This window comes from Hemiscyllium ocellatum, chromosome 1 (assembly GCF_020745735.1).
Source record: "Hemiscyllium ocellatum isolate sHemOce1 chromosome 1, sHemOce1.pat.X.cur, whole genome shotgun sequence".
NCBI classification, from domain to species: Eukaryota; Metazoa; Chordata; class Chondrichthyes; order Orectolobiformes; family Hemiscylliidae; genus Hemiscyllium; species Hemiscyllium ocellatum.
The window spans coordinates 16929539-16949485 of record NC_083401.1 but is presented as its reverse complement, the minus strand read 5'-3'; positions in this window follow the sequence as shown (position 1 = coordinate 16949485).

Below are 19947 nucleotides of genomic sequence, written 5' to 3'. Positions count from 1 at the left end.
ACACTGCTGTTAGATAGGGCTCTGCAGATAGCACTTGCTCTGCCGAATCAGAAATTCTAGCCTTTGCAGCTACAGAAGCTCAAGCATAATTGTGCAGTGTTGGAGGAGTGCTATCTTTCTGACAATGCATTTAACTGATGGACTGGTTTCCTGCTTAGGGGCTAGCAGCAAACAAACACTTCTTGTATATTCATGTGCCTACCTAAAATTCTGTTAAATGCCCCTATTGTGTCGTGCTCCAGGTTAATATCACTCTGTGTAAAAAACTTTGCCCCTCACATCTCCTTTGAACTTTCCCCTCTCACCTTAGATGTATAACTCCCCCAATAGAATTAGACATTTCAACTCTGGGAAAAAGATTCTGACCATCAATCCTATCTATGCATCTCATAATGTTACAGATGTCTTTTAAGTCTCCCTTCAGCCTCTGCCACTCCAGAGAAAACAGCTTGAGTTCTTTTAGCTTCCCCTTACAGCTCATACCCTCTAATCCAGGCAACATCCTGGTAAACCTCTTCTACACCCTTTACAAAGCTTCCACATCCCTCATGCAGAATTGAAAACAATGCTGTAAGTCTTAGAAAGTCTTAGACAGCTGCAACATGGCATCCTGACTCTTACACTCAATTCCCTGACCAATAAAGGCAAGCATGCCATGTGCCTGCTTTATCGCCCTATCTACTTGCATCGCCACATTCAGGGAGTTATGGACCTGAACCCCAAGATTGCTCTGTACATCAATGTTGTTCAGGACCTCGTCGTTAACTGTGTACATTTCCTTAACATTTGATTTCCCAAAGTGCAGCACCTCATACTTAACTGCATTAAACTCCATCTGCCATTTCTCATTGTCTTTCAGTCAACAGTAACTCCCAGGATGTAGATGGCGGAGGTTTCGGTGATGGTAATGTCTTTAATCATCATGGGGAGATGGTTAGATTTTCTCATCATTGTCTAGCATTTGTGTGTTGTGACTGCACTTTACGATTTGTCAACTTAAACCTGGATAGTGTCCCTGTCTTTCTGCACAAGGACATTGACTGCTTCACTTTCTGAGGAGCTGTAAGTGGTGTTGAGCATTGTGCAAATATCAGTGAACACCCCCACTTCTGCCTTTATGATGGAGGGAAGGTCATTGATGAGACAACTGAAGATGGTTTGGCCGAGGACACTACCCTGAGGGATTTGTGCAGTGATATCATAAGGCTGAGCTCCAGCTACACCATCATCCTTGCTTTTGTTACAGATGACTGTCAATTGTGGGCAGCTTGCCCTTTGTTCCTGGAAACCTTGAGTGTACTGCTCGATGTATACTCTGTCAAATGCTGCTAGTGAACATGTGAGCAGGAGGATTGAGTGATTGAATATGTGGCTAGAAAGATGGTGTAGGAGGGAGGGCATGAGATTCCTGAGGCATTCTGGGAAAGATGAGACATGTATGAAGCAAATGACCTACACTTTTAACACTGGGATAAGTACTCTCACAGCAAGACTTTCTGGTTCTGATGGGGAAGATTTTAAATTAAATTGTCAAGTATAGGAATCTGACGGCAGATTCAGATAGGTCAAACTCAGAGCAGGAGACAGGAGGCAAAAATATAGTGAGTGACTCTTTAAGTCAGAAGAGTCAAAGGTTATTGAGTGTCCAGAGCAGGAATTTGGCAGTGGTAAAAAGGATTATATATAATTGCAAGAAGTAAAAATGAATAAAGACAATGACTTTGGGTACAGATAGACAAATGCAGCATGATATCATTGCCCTGATAGAAACTTGGCTTTGGAGAGGAATTCCTGGTTATGGAGTTCTTGGGCAGGATAGAGCAGGGATAAAATAAAGTGGGGGTGTAGCCATAGTGTTTCAGGAATCGATTACAGCTGTGAGGAGGGATGATATACTAAATGAGTCATCAAATAAGGCCAGATGTGGTGGGCTCAGAAACAATAAAGAAAGAGAGCCACTCTGCTACAGATCATGAATAGTGGGTGGAAGATATGACAGAAAATATCTATGCAAATATCTGAGTACAAAAGCCATGCGACAATATAGTTGGGGACTTCAACTATGCTAAAATCTACTTTGGATGCAAACAAAAAGGAATAGCAAGCACAAAAGGTTGGATTGCACACAAGAGAAGCTTTTAGACAGCACATAACAATCCAAAGTGAGAGGAGGCACAGGTCCAAATTCAGTGTTTGCAAATGGAGCTGGGGCAAGTGGCTGACGTAGCAACGGCTGACCACTTTGGGAACAGTGAATGTCAGGTTTTGCATCAATATGGAAAGGGACAAAGAGGTGTAAACGTTCCAGGTTGAGGGGAAACAAATTCTGCAAAACTGAAAGTTGATGTGATGAAGATGGACTGGATACAACTGGAAGGAAAACCAGTGGGGGGGGGGGGCATTTAAAAGCAGGTATACCATAGACATGTCCCCACAAAATAAAGACTGGCATTGTCAAAGCTAGATTCTGGATTAGTGGTGCTGGAAGAGCACAGCAGTTCAGGCAGCATCCGAGGAGCAGTAAAATCGACGTTTCAGGCAAAAGCCCTTCATCAGGAATAAAGGCAGAGAGCCTGAAGCATGGAGAGATAAGCTAGAGGAGGGTTGGAATTGGGGGAAAGTAGCATAGAGTACAATGGGTGAGTGGGGGAGGGGATGAAGGTGATAGGTCAGGGAGGAGAGGGTGGAGTGGATAGGTGGAAAAGAAGATAGGCAGGTAGGACAAGTCTGGACAAGTCATGGGGACAGTGCTGAGCTGGAAGTTTGGAATTAAGGTGAGGTGGCGGAAGGGGAAATGAGGAAACTTGGAAAGTCCACATTGATGCCCTCAGGTTGAAGTGTTCCAAGGTGGAAGATGAGGCATTCTTCCGCCAGGCATCTGATGGTGAGGGAGCGGCGGTGAAGGAGGCCCAGGACCTCCATGTCCTCGGCAGAGTGGGAGGGGGAGTTGAAATGTTGGGCCACAGGGCGGTGTGATTGATTGGTGCGGGTGTCTCAGAGATGTTCCCTAAAGCGCTCTGCTAGGAGGCGCCCAGTCTCCCCAATGTAGAGGAGATCGCATCGGGAGCAATGGATACAATAAATGATATTAGTGGATGTGCAGGTAAAACGTTGATGGGTGTGGAAGGCTCCTTTAGGGCCTTGGATGGAGGTGAGGGAGGAGGTATGGGCGCAGGTTTTGCAGTTCCTGCGGTGGCGGGGAAGGTGCCAGAATGGGAGGGTGGGTCGTAGGGGGGCGTGGACCTGACCAGGTAGTAACGGAGGGAACGGTCTTTGCGGAAGGTGGAAAGGGGTGGGGAGGGAAAAATATCCATGGTGGTGGGGTCTTTTTGGAGGTTAACCAAGGAAATAAACAAGGAAATAGAATCAGGAATACTCAAGCTAAGTTATGCTAACTCTTAATAAGGCCTTCGCTTCTGCTTTTGCCAAAAAAGGGATGATGCAATCATTCTCTGGATTCACAGTCCAGCCATAACACCACTAGACAGTCACCACCCTTATCTGTGCAAGTTTTTTCAGCAGAGGGATGTAGAGACTGGATTGAAAGGCAGAGATAAACAGATATTTAATCAGTCTGGGAAACCAGGGTGATGGGGAAAAGGTAGGAAAGAGTTGAGGATTACCACATATACCACATATACATATACATATACATTCTGGCACCTTCCCCTGCCACCGCAGGAACTGCAAAACCTGCGCCCACACCTCCTCCCTCACCTCCATCCAAGGCCCTAAAGGAGCCTTCCACATCCATCAAAGTTTTACCACAAGGACACCCACCACTTGTAACAAGGCCTACATGACATAACGGGCTACAAAGCAAAACAGAACAGAATAGCAGATAAAAATACATCCCTCTGATACATTGACGCTTATTTCGAACAGAAGCTTAAGCACCCGTACTGGCAGATTCAGGGACAGCTTCTTTCCCAAAGTTATTAGACTTCTTAATAGACCTCTCAAATTTCAAATTTAATGTTGAACTCACTCTTTATGCCCCTTCTCTGCAGCCACAATATTGTTTTCCTTGCTCAGTTCAATTAACTGAATGAGCACATGACCTGCCTATATTGCGCTCAAAACAAAACTTTTCACTGTACCTAGGTACATGTGACAATATTAAATCAAATCAACTCAAATATCAGATGAATCATGACCTAATTGAAGGGCAGAGTAGATGGGCTGAACGACCTACTTGTGTGACTACCTTTGATAGATTGTTTTCCTTAGAGGAGGCTGAGGGGGTAACTGAATTGAGGTGTACAAAATTATGTGGGGCTTAGGTTGAGAAGGCAGAAAAGACCCATTATCCCAAGTCACGAGGTCAATTATTAGGAGTTACAGATCTATGGTTTAAGACTAGGAAGGGTTTAGTAAGATATGGGCCAAGTGCAAGGAAATGAGGTTTGTGCTGATGGACATTTTGCTTGGCATGGACCAGTTTGGGCCAAAGGGCCTGTCCCCATGCTGTAGAACACTATGACTCTATGGCTGTAGAAGTGATATAATGAAAAGTGCGTCAGTGCAGAGGATGGTGGGTGTCTGTAGTTCACTGTAGTCTGGTGATGGAGGCAATGGGGATCTCCTCCTGAAGACTGTAACCTTCAAGACTCTGGACTTGGTACTGAAACTTGGGACTAGAATGGTAGCCAGTTTTCTTTAGTTGGCATAGACAGGGAGGGGAGTAATAGTTTAGGGGAATGGGCCTGGGTAGTTTGCTCTTTGGAGGATTGGTGTGGATAGTTGGGCTTGTTTTCACACGGTAGGTATTCTGTTCTATGACAGTCAGTGAAACTAACCAAAAAGAGTGAGGGTGAAATAAATTAAGCCTTGCTGTGAAAGTTTATAAGTCTTTTGCGACTGTCATAATATTCTAAAGAGTGTTCAGGAGCAGAGAGACCTAAAGCATCAGTATTTTCTCGCCAACCTGTTCTGCGATGTTACTCCTCTGGAATAGGTGAAATAAATTAAGCCTTGTTATTTGGGGGGGAGTGGGTGGAGGATGGTCAGAAGCAAACGTGAGAAGAGACTCAAACACTCCCTCCAGAATGTAAATTCATTCTCCCCCCACTTCCTCTGAAAGAAAAGTAATATTAGTTTAAGATAATGCATGTGTAAATTTGCAGTAATGATATATGTAACTGCATTACATGAAAATTAGCAAATTCAATTAGGGAAGGGGAAACAGAGAAAAACTGCAATTTGTGCTTCTCGCCATGTATAACTCCATTATTAAAATTGTAATATAAGTGTGCAGCCGCAATGAAATGTTGTAAAGGCGAGCTCCAGGATTACTGTGCCTGATTGAACATTGTGTTTAATCACTTTGGGAAATTTAATTATTCCCATGCACCATATATTATTAACCATCTTTATTGATTTTTGCTTGCTTCATTTTTTTCACATGAGTATATGGAAATGAAAGATCAGTAATAGGTCGGACAGTTCATTTGCATCATCCTCTTCCAAAAGGCTTTGCCTATTAAATGAGGCTGTGAGACATGGGATATGTCATGGGGTGTTGGAAGTAAAAGGATTAGCTTTTAACATTAATGCTTGGTGTTAATGGTGAAGTAATGCCAGGTAGTGGGGAGTATGTGGTTAGCAAATTGTGAAGTCAGTATAGTCCTCCTGGACCACGGACAGTGGCAAGTATTGGTGGTTTCACCTGAGAGTCACCACACCTCAGGTGAAGGGAGAGGTGGAGAAAGTGAAGCCTTTGTAATAACCTCAGCTGGTGCAAGAATTAAACCCACATTGTTGGCATCACTCTGCATCATAAACGAAATCTCTAACAACTGACCTAATCAATTCCCAAGCTCATGTCACCATTGCATCCAATGTATTGAACAGGCACCATGAGATAGCTTGATCTTACATGGGATTATGCAGAGTCTGCAGCATAGAAACCATCTATATTGTCCAAATGGTCGATGTCAATATTTGGTTTCTTTTTAAACCTAGTCCTCCTCCATTTTTTCCCATCCCCAATATGTCCATCTATTGCTTTCCCATCAACACCAAATTCTGCAAAAGTTGGGAATCCAAAAGAAAAATGGTTGCAGGAGGTCTGGCATTGTCTGTGAAGAGAGCAAAATAGAATAAATGTTTTGAATCCAATATAATTCAAGGGCAGCATGGTGGCTCAGCTGCTGCTTCACAGCAACAGGGAACTGGATTTGATTCCAGCCTTGGGCATATGTGGAGTTTGCATGTTCTCCCCGTGTCTGCGTGGGTTTCCTCTGGGTGCTATGGTTTCCTCTCACAGTCCAAAGATCTGCAGGTTAGGTGGCTGGGCCATGTTAAATTGCACATAGTGTTCAGAAAGGTGCAGGCTGAGTGGGTTAGCCGTATTAAATTGCAATAGCATTCAGAGATGTGCAGACTAGGTGGATTAAGACATGTTAAATTGCAATAGTGTTCAGAGATGTGCAGGCTGAGTGGGTTAGCCATGTTACATTACAATAGTGTTCAGAGATGTGCAGGCTGAGTGGGTTAGCCATGTTAAATTGAAATAGTGTTCAGAGATGTGCAGACTAGGTGGGTTAGCCATGGGAAATGCAATGATAGGGGATGGCAATGGGAGGGATGCTCTTCAGAAGCTCAGTGTTGGGCTGAATGGCCTGTTTCTACACTGTAGGGATTCTATCATTCTTCTTTGGAACCCTTCTAGAGTGAAGATGTGATGTTACGTTATCTAGGTAGTTAGTTGATGAATTAGGATGTGAGGCAGTGCTATCCACAATGTTGACTGGCAGAATTATTTCAGACACTATAATGAGATCTCAATAAGCTCTGCCCCTATGATAAAATACAATCATCAACAAAAAGTGATAACAGACACTGCTTTCAAGAATAGAGTGACCTGACAGCTTCAAAAATGAATCTGAGGAGGTAGTTATGAGGATCAAGGAAACAGCAGAGGAGTTCAATAAATGCTTTACATCAGCCTTTACAATGGAAGATACTACAACCATTCCAATAATACTGAAGAACATGGGGAAGGAATTAAACAGCATCACCATCACTGGAGAAGTGGTATTAGACAAACTAATAGGGTTAAAGATGAGTCCCCTGACTCTGATGGTTTGCATCCTAGAATCCTATTAGAGCGAGCTACAGAGAAAGCGGATACCTTCATTGTAATTTGCCAAAAATCCTTGGTTTCTGGAGAATTGCCACAGGATTGGAAAACTCACCTATTGGACACTCCTATTCAGAAAGGGAAGGAGGCAAAAGTGAATAACTATAGGCTGATTAGCCTAATATATATTGTTGGAAAAGTATTGGAATCAATTATTAAGGAAGTAAGAGCAGAACATTTGGAAAACTATAATCTAATCAAGCTGAGTCAGCATGGTTCCACGAAAGAAAAATAGTACTTAACCCATTTCTGAGAGTACTTTGAGGATGTTCACGTGTATGGAATAAGCTGTCAGAGGAAGTAGTGGAGGCTGGTACAATTGCAACATTTAAAAGACCTTTGGATGGGTATATGAATAGGAAGGGTTTGGGGGGATATGGGCCGGGTGCTGATAGATGGGACTAGATTGGGTTGGGATATCTGGTTGGCATGGACGGGTTGGACCGAAGGGTCTGTGTCCATGCTGTACATTTCTATGATTCTATGATTCAACCAGAGCAGATAGAGACCAACCAGTAGGTGTTCTGACCTTATTATCAGTCGAGGATATGTACAGAGAACTTGTTTGGTGGAATACTGACCATTTAACAATGATTTCTTGTCACATGGTGTTATAAAATAGCATTTGTAATTTGTAATATTGACCATAACACCATAAAACATAAGAGCAGAACTGTACCATTCAGCTCACTGAGACTACTCTGCCATTCAATCATGGCTGATATCCTTCTCAACCATATTCTCCTGCCTTCTGATCCCCTTAGCAATCAACACTCTATCAACTTCTGTTTTAAATGCACTCAATGACTTTGCCTCACAGCCCTCAGTGGCAATGAGTTCCATAGGGTCACCACCCTCTGGCTGAAGAAATTTCTTCTCATCTCAGTTCTAAAGGGCAGTCCCTTCACTCTGGGTTTGTGCTCCGGGTCCTCTTACTAGTGAAAATATCTTCTCCATGTCCACTCTGTCCAGACCTCTGAATAATCTGTAAGTTTCAATCAGATTCCACCCCCCAATCCTTAAAACCTCTGTCAAGTACAGACCCAGAGTCTTAACCACTCCTCAGATGACAAGCCCTTCATTCCTGAGATCATTCTTGTAAACGTGTTCTAGATCCCTTACAATACCAACACATCATTCCTTTTGAGTAGTGCCCAAAACTTCTCTCAATATTCCAAATGTGGGTGAATGACAGCCTGCTATAGCCTCAGCAGTACAGCCCTGCTCTTGTCTTCTAACCCTCTTGAAGTGAATGCTGGCATTAAAATTGCCTTCCAACTGCCAACTGAACTTGTATGTTAACTTTAAGCGAATCCTGAACTAGGACTCCAGAGATCTTATGTGCTTCGAAGTTGTGCAGCCTTTCACTAGTTAGAAAACAGTCTTCGCCACTATTCCTCTGAGCACAGTGCATATCCTCACCCTTTCCCACCTTCTATTCCATCTGTCATTTCTTTACCCACTCTCCTCGCCTCTCCAAGTCCTTCTTCAGCCTTCCTGAACACTCGCTGTCCCTCCACCCATCAGGCCTAGCAATAGTCATCTCAGTTCCTTCTTCCCAATAATTTTCTTTTATATTCATTCATGAGATGTGGGCAGCGCTGGCTGGGCCAGCATTTATTGCCCATCCCTTGTTGCCCTTGAGAAGGTGGTGGTGAGCTGCCTTCTTGAACCCCTGCTGTCCATGTGCTATGGGTTGATCCACAATGCCCTTAGGGAGGGAATTCCAGGATTTTGACCCAGCATCAGTGAAAGAAGGCCAGCATATTTCCAACACAGGATGGTGAGCACCTTGATGGGGAACTTGAAGATGTTGGTGTTCCCATATACCTGCTGCCATTGTCCTTCTAGTTGGAAATGGCTATGAGTTTGGAAGAGTTAGGTTATCTTTGGTGAATTTTTACAGAGTGTCTTGTAGATAGTATACATTGCTGCTGCTGGTATCAATGGTGGAGGTAGTTGATATAATGCCAATCATGTGGGCTGCTTTGTCCTGAATGGTGTCAAGCTTCTTGAGTGTTGTTGCAGCTGAGCCCATCCAGGCAAATGGAGAGTGTGCCATCAGACTCTTAACTTGTGCCTTAAGATGGTAGATAGGCTTTGGGGAGTCAGGAGTTCATTATCCACTGTAGTGTTCCTAGCCTCTAACCTTCATTTGGAGACAATATGTTTATGTAGCAAATCCACTTGAGCTTCTGGTCAATGATAAACCCATGGATGTTAACATTAGAGGACTTAGTGATGATAACACCATTGAATATCAAAAGGCATTGATTAGATTGTCTCTTATTGGAGATGGTCATTGCCTGGTGATTGTGTGGAGTGAATGTTACTTGCATTATGTATAACATGAATAGTTGTGGTCCCAACTCTGGCCCCTGTGGAACTCCGTTAGGCAGTGGCTGCCATCCTGAAAAGGACCCCTTTATGGATGTGAGCTTGCTCACTGAGCTGGATAGGTTTGTTTTCAGATGTTTCATCACCATACTAGATAACATCATCAGTGAGCCTCCGGTAAAGCACTGGTGGTATGTTCCACTTTCTACTTATGGGTTTAGGCTTCTATGGGTGGTTGATGTCACTTCCAGTTCTTTTTCTCAGAGATGGAGTCAAATTCGATATGTTTATTGATAGAGTTCCAATTGGAACGCCATGCTTCAAGGGGTTCTTGTGCCTGTCTTTGTTTGGCTTGTCCTAGGATGGATGTATTGTCCCAGTCGAAGTGGTGTCCTTCCTCATCCGTATGTGAGGATACTAGTGAGAGTGGGCCATGTCTTTTTGTGGCTAGTTGATGTTCATGTATCCTGGTGGCTAGCTTTCTGCCTGTTTGTCTAATGTAGTGTTTGTTACTGTCTTTGCAATGTATTTTGTAAATTACTTCTGTTTTGCCTGTTGTTTACATAGGGTCTTTTAAATTCATCAGCCGCTGTTTAAGTGTGTTGATGGGTTTGTGGGCTACCATGATGCCAAGAGGCCTGAGTAGTCTGAATGCCATTTCAGAGATGTCTTTGACGTAGAGGAAAGTGACTAGGGATTCTGGGCGCATTATGTCTGCTTGTTTGGGTGTGTTTATTGAGCCGAGAGTGTGGTGCTGGAAAAGCACAGCAGGACAGACATTATCCAAGGACCAGGAGAATTGACATTTTGAGCGTAAGCCCTTCAACAGGGCTTATGCCTGAAATGTCGATTCTCCTGCTCCTAGATGCTGCCTGACCTGCTGTGCTTTTCCAGCACAACGCTCTCGACTCTGATCTCCAGCATCTGCAGTCCTCATTCCTCCTTGTGTTTATTGGATAGCCATTCTTCTTGAATACGCTCTATAGATATTTCTGTTATGCTCTTTGTAGTTCCTCAGTGCTGCAGTGTGTAGTGGCTCATTGAAATAATGTCCTAATGCAGCTTTGTTTGTGGGTGTTGGGATGATTACCTCCATAGTTAAGCATGTGGTCCATGTGTATTGTTTTCCCGTAGACACAGGTTTGAAGTTCTCCATTGAGTTTTCGCTCTACTGTGATATCTGGGAACCCTTCATCTTTTCTTTCTACCTTTTGCCAGTCAGCCAATCCTCTATCTATGCCTGTACCTTAACACTACGGAACCTTATCTAATTTAACAGCCTCCTTTGCATCATCCTATCCAAGTCCTTCTGGAAATCCAAATAGATTATGTCCACCATTGTTTCTCCTTTGACGAACTTGCTTGTCAGTTCCTCAAAGAATTCCAACAAATTTCTCAGACATCCCTTTGGTGAAGATGTGTTGATGCAGCCCTATTTCACCACACACTTCCAATTCTCCGCAATCTCATCCTTAATAATGGACTCAAGAATCTTACCAATGACCAAGGTCGGGCTAACTGTCTATAATTTCCTGTCTTCTGTCTTCCTCCCTTTTTTAAACCGGGATGTTACTATTAGCCATTTTCCAGTTCTCTGGGACTCTGTCTCCAGCAACTCCTGAAAGATCACCATCATTGCCCCCATAATCTCCTCAGATATCTTCTTCAGAAGGTGATTTATCCAACTTCAGACCTTTCAGCTTCCCCGGCAGCTTATTTTTCATGAAGGTCGTGATGCTCACCTTTGACCCCTGACTCAATTGAAGTTCTGGTATGCTGCTGGTGTCTTCGATTCTGAAGACTGATGCAAAGGTCAATAAGCCAGTTGGTAAGAATTAATAGTTGTTCTGTGATGTTGATATAAAAAAAAAGGTAAGACTCTACAAAATTTGTAAAGTAACCTGGGGATGAGAAATAACTGGATTTTAGCCCATGAAAGAATAAAGAAATGTAGCCAGAGCCTTCTGTTAAAAGTGTGACACACCGAACCACAATCAACACAGTGATAGACAAACTTCCGAGATTCTGTCCAGAGTTCAGGCACAAATACCCGTGCCTTTGATTTCTCTCCCAGCTGGTGATATCACAAACAAACCTCTTCCTGAAAAAGTTAAAGTCATGGGCAGACGGGAAATGAGGTCAGTGCTTAGAGGCACAGTGGTGTTAAAGATAAGCTGAAGATAATGATAAAACCAAAATCTTCACTCAGTTAGAGGAAAGCCAAGAATGAAAGCATGTTTCACTCTTTCCACTTACATGATCAGTGAAGGCTCAGACTGGGTCTGCATTTTCCTGTTGTTGTTAAGCTTGTCTGGAGTCACATCCCATTTCTCCTCTGTATGAAGACAAAGGATGTGATCTCCCCCTGAAGGAACAAAGGGTCATACAAAATAATCACCCTGTTTTTGAACCGATGGCTCTGTAGGTTTCGTATTTGTTTATCTGATTTAAGTTAAAGAGCAAATCTCTGACCTGTTTTTACTGTCAGTCTGTGTTTTTGTATAATTCATTCACAGGATGTGGGTAGCACTGGCCAGGCCAATATTATTGCCCATCTCTAATTGCCCAAAGGATTTTGGGGAGTCAGGAGGTGAGTTACTCACTGCATGATTTCAAACCTCAGCTTTAATTTTGCTTGTTCACATGGTGTGGGCATTTTGACTGGGCCAAAATTTATTTCCAATCCCTAATTGCCCAGGTTATAGTTAAGAATCAACCACACTTGCTGTGGGTCTGGAGTCATATACAGGCCAGACCAAGTAAAGATAGCAGATTTCTTTCCAGAAAGGCCCATTAAAGAGCAGAATAAGCAATGGCAATGGTTTCATGGTCACCATTAGATTCTTAATTCCCAATTTTCTTTTTTTATTCAATACACACTCTCCCTGATGAGAGGTAAGTTGACTCAACAAATATCATCTTGAGGTGACTCAACAGGGGTGCACATAGAAAAACGTCTAGTCTTCCAAGAGAATCAAGGGACTTATTTGAAACTACGGTGTTGCCCATTCGAGACACAGGTGAGGAGTTTTTTTTTATTATTATGGAGATCATGAGATTTTGGAACACTGTTGCTCAAAGGTCACTTGAAGCAAATTTGTTGAATATTTTGAAGACAGCAGTCACTAGATGGCTGAATGCATAAGGAGGGTGAAACATTATGGGGGGAGGTAGGAATGTGAATCAGTCAGATCAACGATGTTCTTATTGAATGATAGGGTGGGCTGTAGTGGCATGCTCCTATCGTATGCATTTCTGGAGTGGGAATTGAATCCACAATTCACAGCCCACTGAGTCACACCTAACAGCCAACGGCCAAGTTCCCCAAAATGAATGATCAGGATCCTTGTTTTGAAGCCTTCCCATATCTCAGCAGAAAACGTTAAAACCACTTGATGGTTTGAATTGATCCAGGTTCATTGTCAATTAGATTACTTACAGTGTGGAAACAGGCCCTTCGGCCCAACAAGTCCACACCGACCCGCCGAAGCGCAACCCACCCATATCCCTTACCTAACACTACGGGCAATTTAGCATGGCCAATTCACCTGACCCGCACATCTTTGGACTGTGGGAGGAAACCGGAGCACCCGGAGGAAACCCACACAGACACGGGGAGAACGTGCAAACTCCACACAGTCAGTCGCCTGAGGCGGGAATTGAACCCAGGTCCCTGGCGCTGTGAGGCAGCAGTGCTAACCACTGTGCCACCGTGCCACCTTGTATGGGAGAGAGTTAGAAAAACACAAAACACAAATGTGCAGGTTCATAGTTCCTTGAAAGTGGAGTCGCAGGTAGATAGGATAGTGAAGAAGGTATTTGGTATGCTTTGCTTTATTGGTCAGAGTATTGAGTACAGGAGTTGGGAGGTCATGTTGCGACTGTACAGGACATTGGTTAGGCCACTGTTGGAATATTGCATGCAATTCTATCAGAAGGATGTTGTGAAACTTGAAAGGATTCAGAAATATTTTATAAGGATGTTTCCAGGGTTGGAGAGTATGAGCTACAGGATAGAGGCTGAATAGACTGGGGATGTTTTTCCTGGACTGTCAGAGGCTGAGGGGTGACATTATAGTGCTTTAGAAGTTAAAACAATGACTGCAGATGCTGGAAACTAGATTCTGGATTAGTGGTGCTGGAAGAGCACAGCAGTTCAGGCAGCATCCGAGGAGCAGCGAAATCGACGTTTCAGGCAAAAGCACTTCAGGAATAAAGGCAGTGAGCCAGAAGCATGGAAAGATAAGCTAGGAGAGGGTGGGGGTGGGGAGAGAGTAGCATAGAGTACAATGGGTGAGTGGGGGAGGAGATGAAGGTGATAGGTCAGGGAGGAGATGGTGGAGTGGATAGGAGGAAAAGGAGCTAGGCAGGTCGGACAAGTCCGGACAAGTCATGGGGACAGTGCTGAGCTGGAAGTTTGAAATTAGGATGAGGTGGGGGAAGGGGAAATGAGGAAACTGTTGAAGTCCACATTGATGCCCTGAGGTTGAAGTGTTCCGAGGCGGAAGATGAGGCATTCTTCCTCCAGGCGTTTGGTGGTGAGGGAGCGGCGGTGAAGGAGGCCCAGGATCTCCATGTCCTCGGCAGAGTGGGAAGGGGAGTTGAAATGTTGGGCCACGGGGTGGTGTGGTTGATTGGTGCAGGTGTCCCAGAGATGTTCCCTAAAGCGCTCTGCTAGGAGGCGCCCAGTCTCCCCAACGTAGAGGAGACCGCATCAGGAGCAATGGATACAATAAATGATATCGGTGGATGTGCAGGTAAAACTTTGATGGATGTGGAAAGCTCCTTTAGGGCCTTGGATAAAGGTGAGGGAGGAGGTGTGGGCACAGGTTTTACAATTCCTGTGGTGGCAGGGGAAAGTGCCAGGATGGGAGGGTGGGTCGTAGGGGGGCGTGGACCTGACCAGGTAGTCACGGAGGGAACGGTCTTTGCGGAAGGCGGAAAGGGGTGGGGAGGGAAATATATCCATGGTGGTGGGGTCTTTTTAGAGGTGGTGGAAATGTCAACGGATGATTTGGTTTATGCGAAGGTTTGTAGGGTGGAAGGTGAGCACCAGGGGCGTTCTGTCCTTGTTACGGTTGGAGGGGTGTGGTCTGAGGGCGGAGGTGCGGGATGTGGACGAGATGCGTTGGAGGGCATCTTTAATCACGTGTAGCTTGCCTATCATTTGGCATGTACGACCCATTCTGCAAATGTTAGCCACATTTTTGTGCATTCCAGGCCAATATACATGTTTTTGTACTTTAGCCTGAGTCTTTCATACCCTTGGTGAACTCCTACAGGTAGTTCATGTGCTACTGACAACAAAATCTGGTACACTTTGGCCCATTTTTCCTCTGCACTAACCTGCCATTGTCTCCATTTCCATCTGAGATAATTTCAGATAATAACCTTCCAGAATATTCTCTGCCTCCTTTTCAGAGTAAGCATCCACATATATATCTTTTATCACTTTGTCTTGCTGTTGCAAGTCTTTTCGCCTTTCAGAACTAAGCATGCTTGTCTGACCCTCTGCCATTCAGGTTTTTCCTGCACCATCACATCACATAGAATATACGCTAACTGAAGCTCAACTCCTTCATCTTTCTCTTTACTTTTCACTTCGTGCTGTGACTTATGATGGTGGGATCCAGTTACCACAGTCTGGGAAAATACCAGGATATTTCTCTTTTAACCCCTCGGTTTCTTGGTTTTCCTTGGGCTTCTCCACAACAAGGGGTGTCACTCCCACCTTGGATCCTGTCAAATCATTCCCAAAAACAAACTGAATTCCTGGAACTGACTCTCAGTCAACCAGTCCCACTGTTATTTCTCCAGTTTTGAGTTGGCACTCTAACTTGATCTTACATAGGGGAACATTACCTTTCCGTCCATCTATCCCACAAATTACCACACTCTCTGGTAACAGATCAGAACGAGTGCAAATTCGCTCATCCCTTACTATCAGCGACTGATTAGATCCTGTATCTCTCAAAATTATAATTTCTTGCCCTTCTTCCCTGTTCTTTATAAGTAAACGTTACCCACACTGGTGAATTTTTTGTAGAGATCAGGTACTAATTCCATACCCAGCCCTTACCTAGGCTGTGCACTCTCCTGTAGCTCCTTGGCTCTTCTTGCGGTCTCCTTTACTACCTTCACTAATGCCACTGGCTTAGCTTTTTAAGACCACATCTTTTCCCACAGCGCCTTTCTTTAACGACCAGCACTGTGTCTTTACATGTCCCACTTTACCACAGTGAAATCATCTGAGGCCTTCCACCTCCGTTCCACCCTCTTGTGCTTCTTTTTTATCCTGTGGTAAATTCTTATCAGTGCTCTCTACTCTTGGTTTAGTAGGATAGGATCTCCCTTTCTCTCAATTTTCATCCCTCACAGGACAACTTACTGGCCAGAAGCTCGTCTTAAGCACCAACATGTACTTATCTGCTAATTCCGCTGCCCTTTTCACTTCTTGAACTGTCTGTTCCTCCGCGTGAATTCTTACCATCTCTGGAAGTGAGTCTTAAATTCTTCCACCAGAATAATCTCTCTTAGAGCTTCAAATGTCCTATCTATTTTCAAAGCCCGCACCCATCGATCAAATGACTATGTTTAATTCTTTCGAACTCAACTTAAGTCTGGCCTGTTTCCTTCTTTGTGTTTCTGAACCACTGTCTACAGGCTTCTGGTACCAATTCATAAGCACTTAAAAAGCCTGTTTAACCTCTTTATAATCTCTTGACCCCTCATCTGACAGCACAGCTAATACCTCACTAGCTCTGCCTACCGGTTTAGTCTGAACTAGCATTACCCATAAATCCTTGGGCCTAGTCAATTTTTTTGAATAAAATAAAGAAGGCTTCAATGTCTTTCTCATAAAATGTGGCAGAGTTTTGACGCATTTATATATATCACTACCTTCACTTTGAATCTCCATCCTGTTAACTCGACTTTGCTGACTAAGTTGCAACTTCTCAAGTTCAAATTCTGTCTCTGTCTTTCTCTCTCCCTTTCTTTTTCTCTCTTTTTGCTCAGCTAGGAACCCTCTCTCTCTCTCTCTCTCTCTCTCTTTCTCTCTCTCTCTCTCTTTCTCTCTCTCTCTTTCCTCTCTTTCTCTTTTTCTCCCCCTCTCTCTTTCCTTTCTCTCTTTGATTATCTTTAACTGCATTTTCCTCAGTTGTAATTTAAGTTTTTTGACCTACACTGCACTTGTCTGTTTCTCTGACACACCTATGTGTTTGAGTCATTCCCTTACAATTTCAACTTTACTTTTGTCCTTGTTTGAATTAGCTAACTTATTTGCTAATTCTAAAAGTATGGTCCTTTTTCTTTCCTTCCAAACTTTCTTGGCAAATCTGAAAATCATCTTCAAATCCCAGAGCCACTTTAGCAATTTTAAGAGCCATTTCTCTCACTTTTAATTTAATCAACCACAAGTCACTGAAATTAAACTAATTTCCTCACCTTAGTTTTATTTAAAGATCTAGGACACTAACCTGCAAATGTTTAAATCTGCTAGAATTTTTCATACCCCCAAATCTATTCAAATCTGTCTAAACCCCAGTTCAAATCCTGGATGATCCCACAAACTGTTATGACACAGGGTAAACCCTTGTGCTAAATTTTAAAACCAGCAACACAACAAAGATTTATCCCATGCAGTAACCTGCAAATATTCGAAAGGCCAATAACTATTTAAGGTCAAAATTAGCAGATTTATTTCTTAATGTATAACAGAGGATAATTAACTTACAACTATTTACCATTCCTTATGCTAACCTATCTGTTACCTTCACTTTTATAATACTCATCAGATAAAGCTCCCAATTTAGATTTACAAAACCACACTTTGTGCTTTCGTGCTTCTGTTTGGATCTTCCTGTGTCTTCTTTTCTTCTTTCTGCATCACAAGTTACTGATTGAAAAGGTACCTTTTAAGAGAGCTATTTTTCAAGCAGTTGATTTACATGCTGGGCTTGGCAGTTCTCCTCTCAACTATTCAATTTTTCCTGGTCTTATACCCCCAAAGCGTCGGATTGTGTCATTGGCTTTTAAGATTGTCAATATATTCAATTAAAACTGGATTAGAGTTTGATATTTTTCAGCGTATAATTTAAACTGATTAGCCAAATTCATAGCAATGGTTTTTATCTCATAGCAACTCAGCGAGTGCTGTTTGTTCTGAATCAAATGTTACTTTGTAAGTTCTCCAGCAGGGAGAATTACAGGATCCTTTATACAAGCACATGAATATGCAAGGAGAGATATGACTATGGGCAGGCAGAAGCTGAATGTAAGGTTTAGAATCATCGAGTGCAGAAAGAAGCCATTCAGCCCAATAAGGCTACACTGGCCCTCGGTAGAGCATCCCACCCTGAATTATCCCATCCCAGTCTCATAATCCCATGTGGAGTCGTTACCATGACTAACCCAAAAATCCCTGGTCAATGTGGAACAATTGTTAGCATGACCAATCCACCTAATCTGCACAGATAATTTGGCGTAGTGTTCAGCACAACATTGTGGGTCGAGGATCCTGTTCCTTTGCTGTTCTGTTCTATGTTCTATTCCCGGCCTCTGGTGATATGTGCCGGCATGATGCAGCGGCCTCCCACAGTGGTCTCCTGCAGTGGAGTGTCGACCTTCTGGACTGGCGCGGCAGCCTGCTCCTATAATGGCATCCTAGCATGGTGGTGAACTCCTGACATAGCACTGTAACCACCTGGTGTGACTTCCTCGGCCTAGCGTGGTGGTCTGAAATGATCTCCTACCCTCCTGGTCCTCAAGGTGAAGCCTGGTGCTGTCTGGAGCCAGGATCTGGTATGGACTGGAGGTTAGGTGCCAGTCTGTTGTTCTAAACTATTATTTCTCTACTATCTAAGATCCTACTTAGGAACCATTGTACTAAGTCGACCTGGTAAATGGAGATGTGTAAACTTTTCCCTTTACTCATTGAGTATGCATGACAATAAAGGCCAATTCTAAATCTAATTCGGAACTTCAGTAGATGCCAAGTATTATCTTGAGATGGCACAGTGGCTCAATGGTTAGCACTGCTGCCTCACAGTTCTGGGGACCAGGGTTTGATTCCAGCCTCGGGTGAATATCTGTATGGAGTTTGCATGTTCTCCCCGTCTCTGTGTGGGTTTCCACTGAGTGCTCTGGTTTCATCCCACAAAGCTGTACAGGTTGGGTGGATTAGCCTCGCTGAAATTGCTCCATAATGACCAGGAATGTGTGGGCTAGCTTTGGCAAAACCTCCATGCGGATTATGGGTGGGATGCTGTTCAGAGGGTCAGTGCAGTCTTGATGGGATGAATGGTTTCTTTCTGCGCTGTCGGGATTGGATCCCTGTAATCCCTATGGTATACCATACATTACTGACCTGAAAATAACCTACTTTTGCTATTCTCTGCTTCCTGTTAGCCAGACATCTTTCTTCTCTGTGCCAGTATACCACTCCCAACACCATGAACCTTCACTTCCTGAAACACCAGATTTGATACCTTTACAAATGCCATCTGAAAATCTAAGTACAATATATTCATAAATTGTCCTTTGTCTGCAGTGCAAGGTGGCCCTTGAAAGAACACCAATAAATTGGTTAAACCTGATTTTTCTATCACAAAACTATGTTGACTCTGCCTAATTACATTGAACTTTGCTAAGCGCCCTGCAATATTGTCTTCAATAATCACTTTGAATATCTGCCTTATGATAGATGTTAAGTTAATTGGCCTGTAGTTTCCTGCTTTCTGTGTCTCACTGTTTGAATAAACATTTGTTACTTCCGATCTTTCCTGAATCTCAGGACTTTTGGAAAATTAAAACCATTGCATCAGTAGCTCACCAGCCACTTCATTTAAGACCCGAGAGTGAAATCTGTCAGGACCAGGGAATCATCACTTCAAGGTCCAGTGATTTACTCAGTACAACTTCCATTATGATTATCATTTTCTTAAGTTTCTCCATCCCTTCGATTTCCTCATTTACAGCAAATTTTTGGGATAGTAAAAAACAGAAACATGTAAAATAGTAGCAGGTGTAGGCCATTCAGCCCTTCAAACCTGCTGCAACGTTCCCTTTGATCTCTTCAGCCCTAAGAAGTGTATCTCACTTCTTCTTAAAAGTATTCACTGTTTGGCCTCAACCGCTTTTGCGACAGAGAATCCATAGGAGGGATTGACGAGGTTAGGATTGTTTTCGCTTGAGATCAGATGAGTGAGGGGGGGATCTCATAGAAACATATAAAATTCTAACAGGACTAGACAGGGTAGATGCAGGGAGGATGTTCTGGATGGTGGGTGTGTCCAGACTGGGGTCACAGTCTGAGGATTCTGGGTGGACAATTTAGGATGAAGATGAGGAGACATTTCTTCACCCAAAGAGTAGTGAGCCTGTGGAATTCATTACCACAGGAAGTCATTGATGCCATAACATTGAATGTATTCAAGAGGTATAGCACTTGGAGTGAATGGGATCAA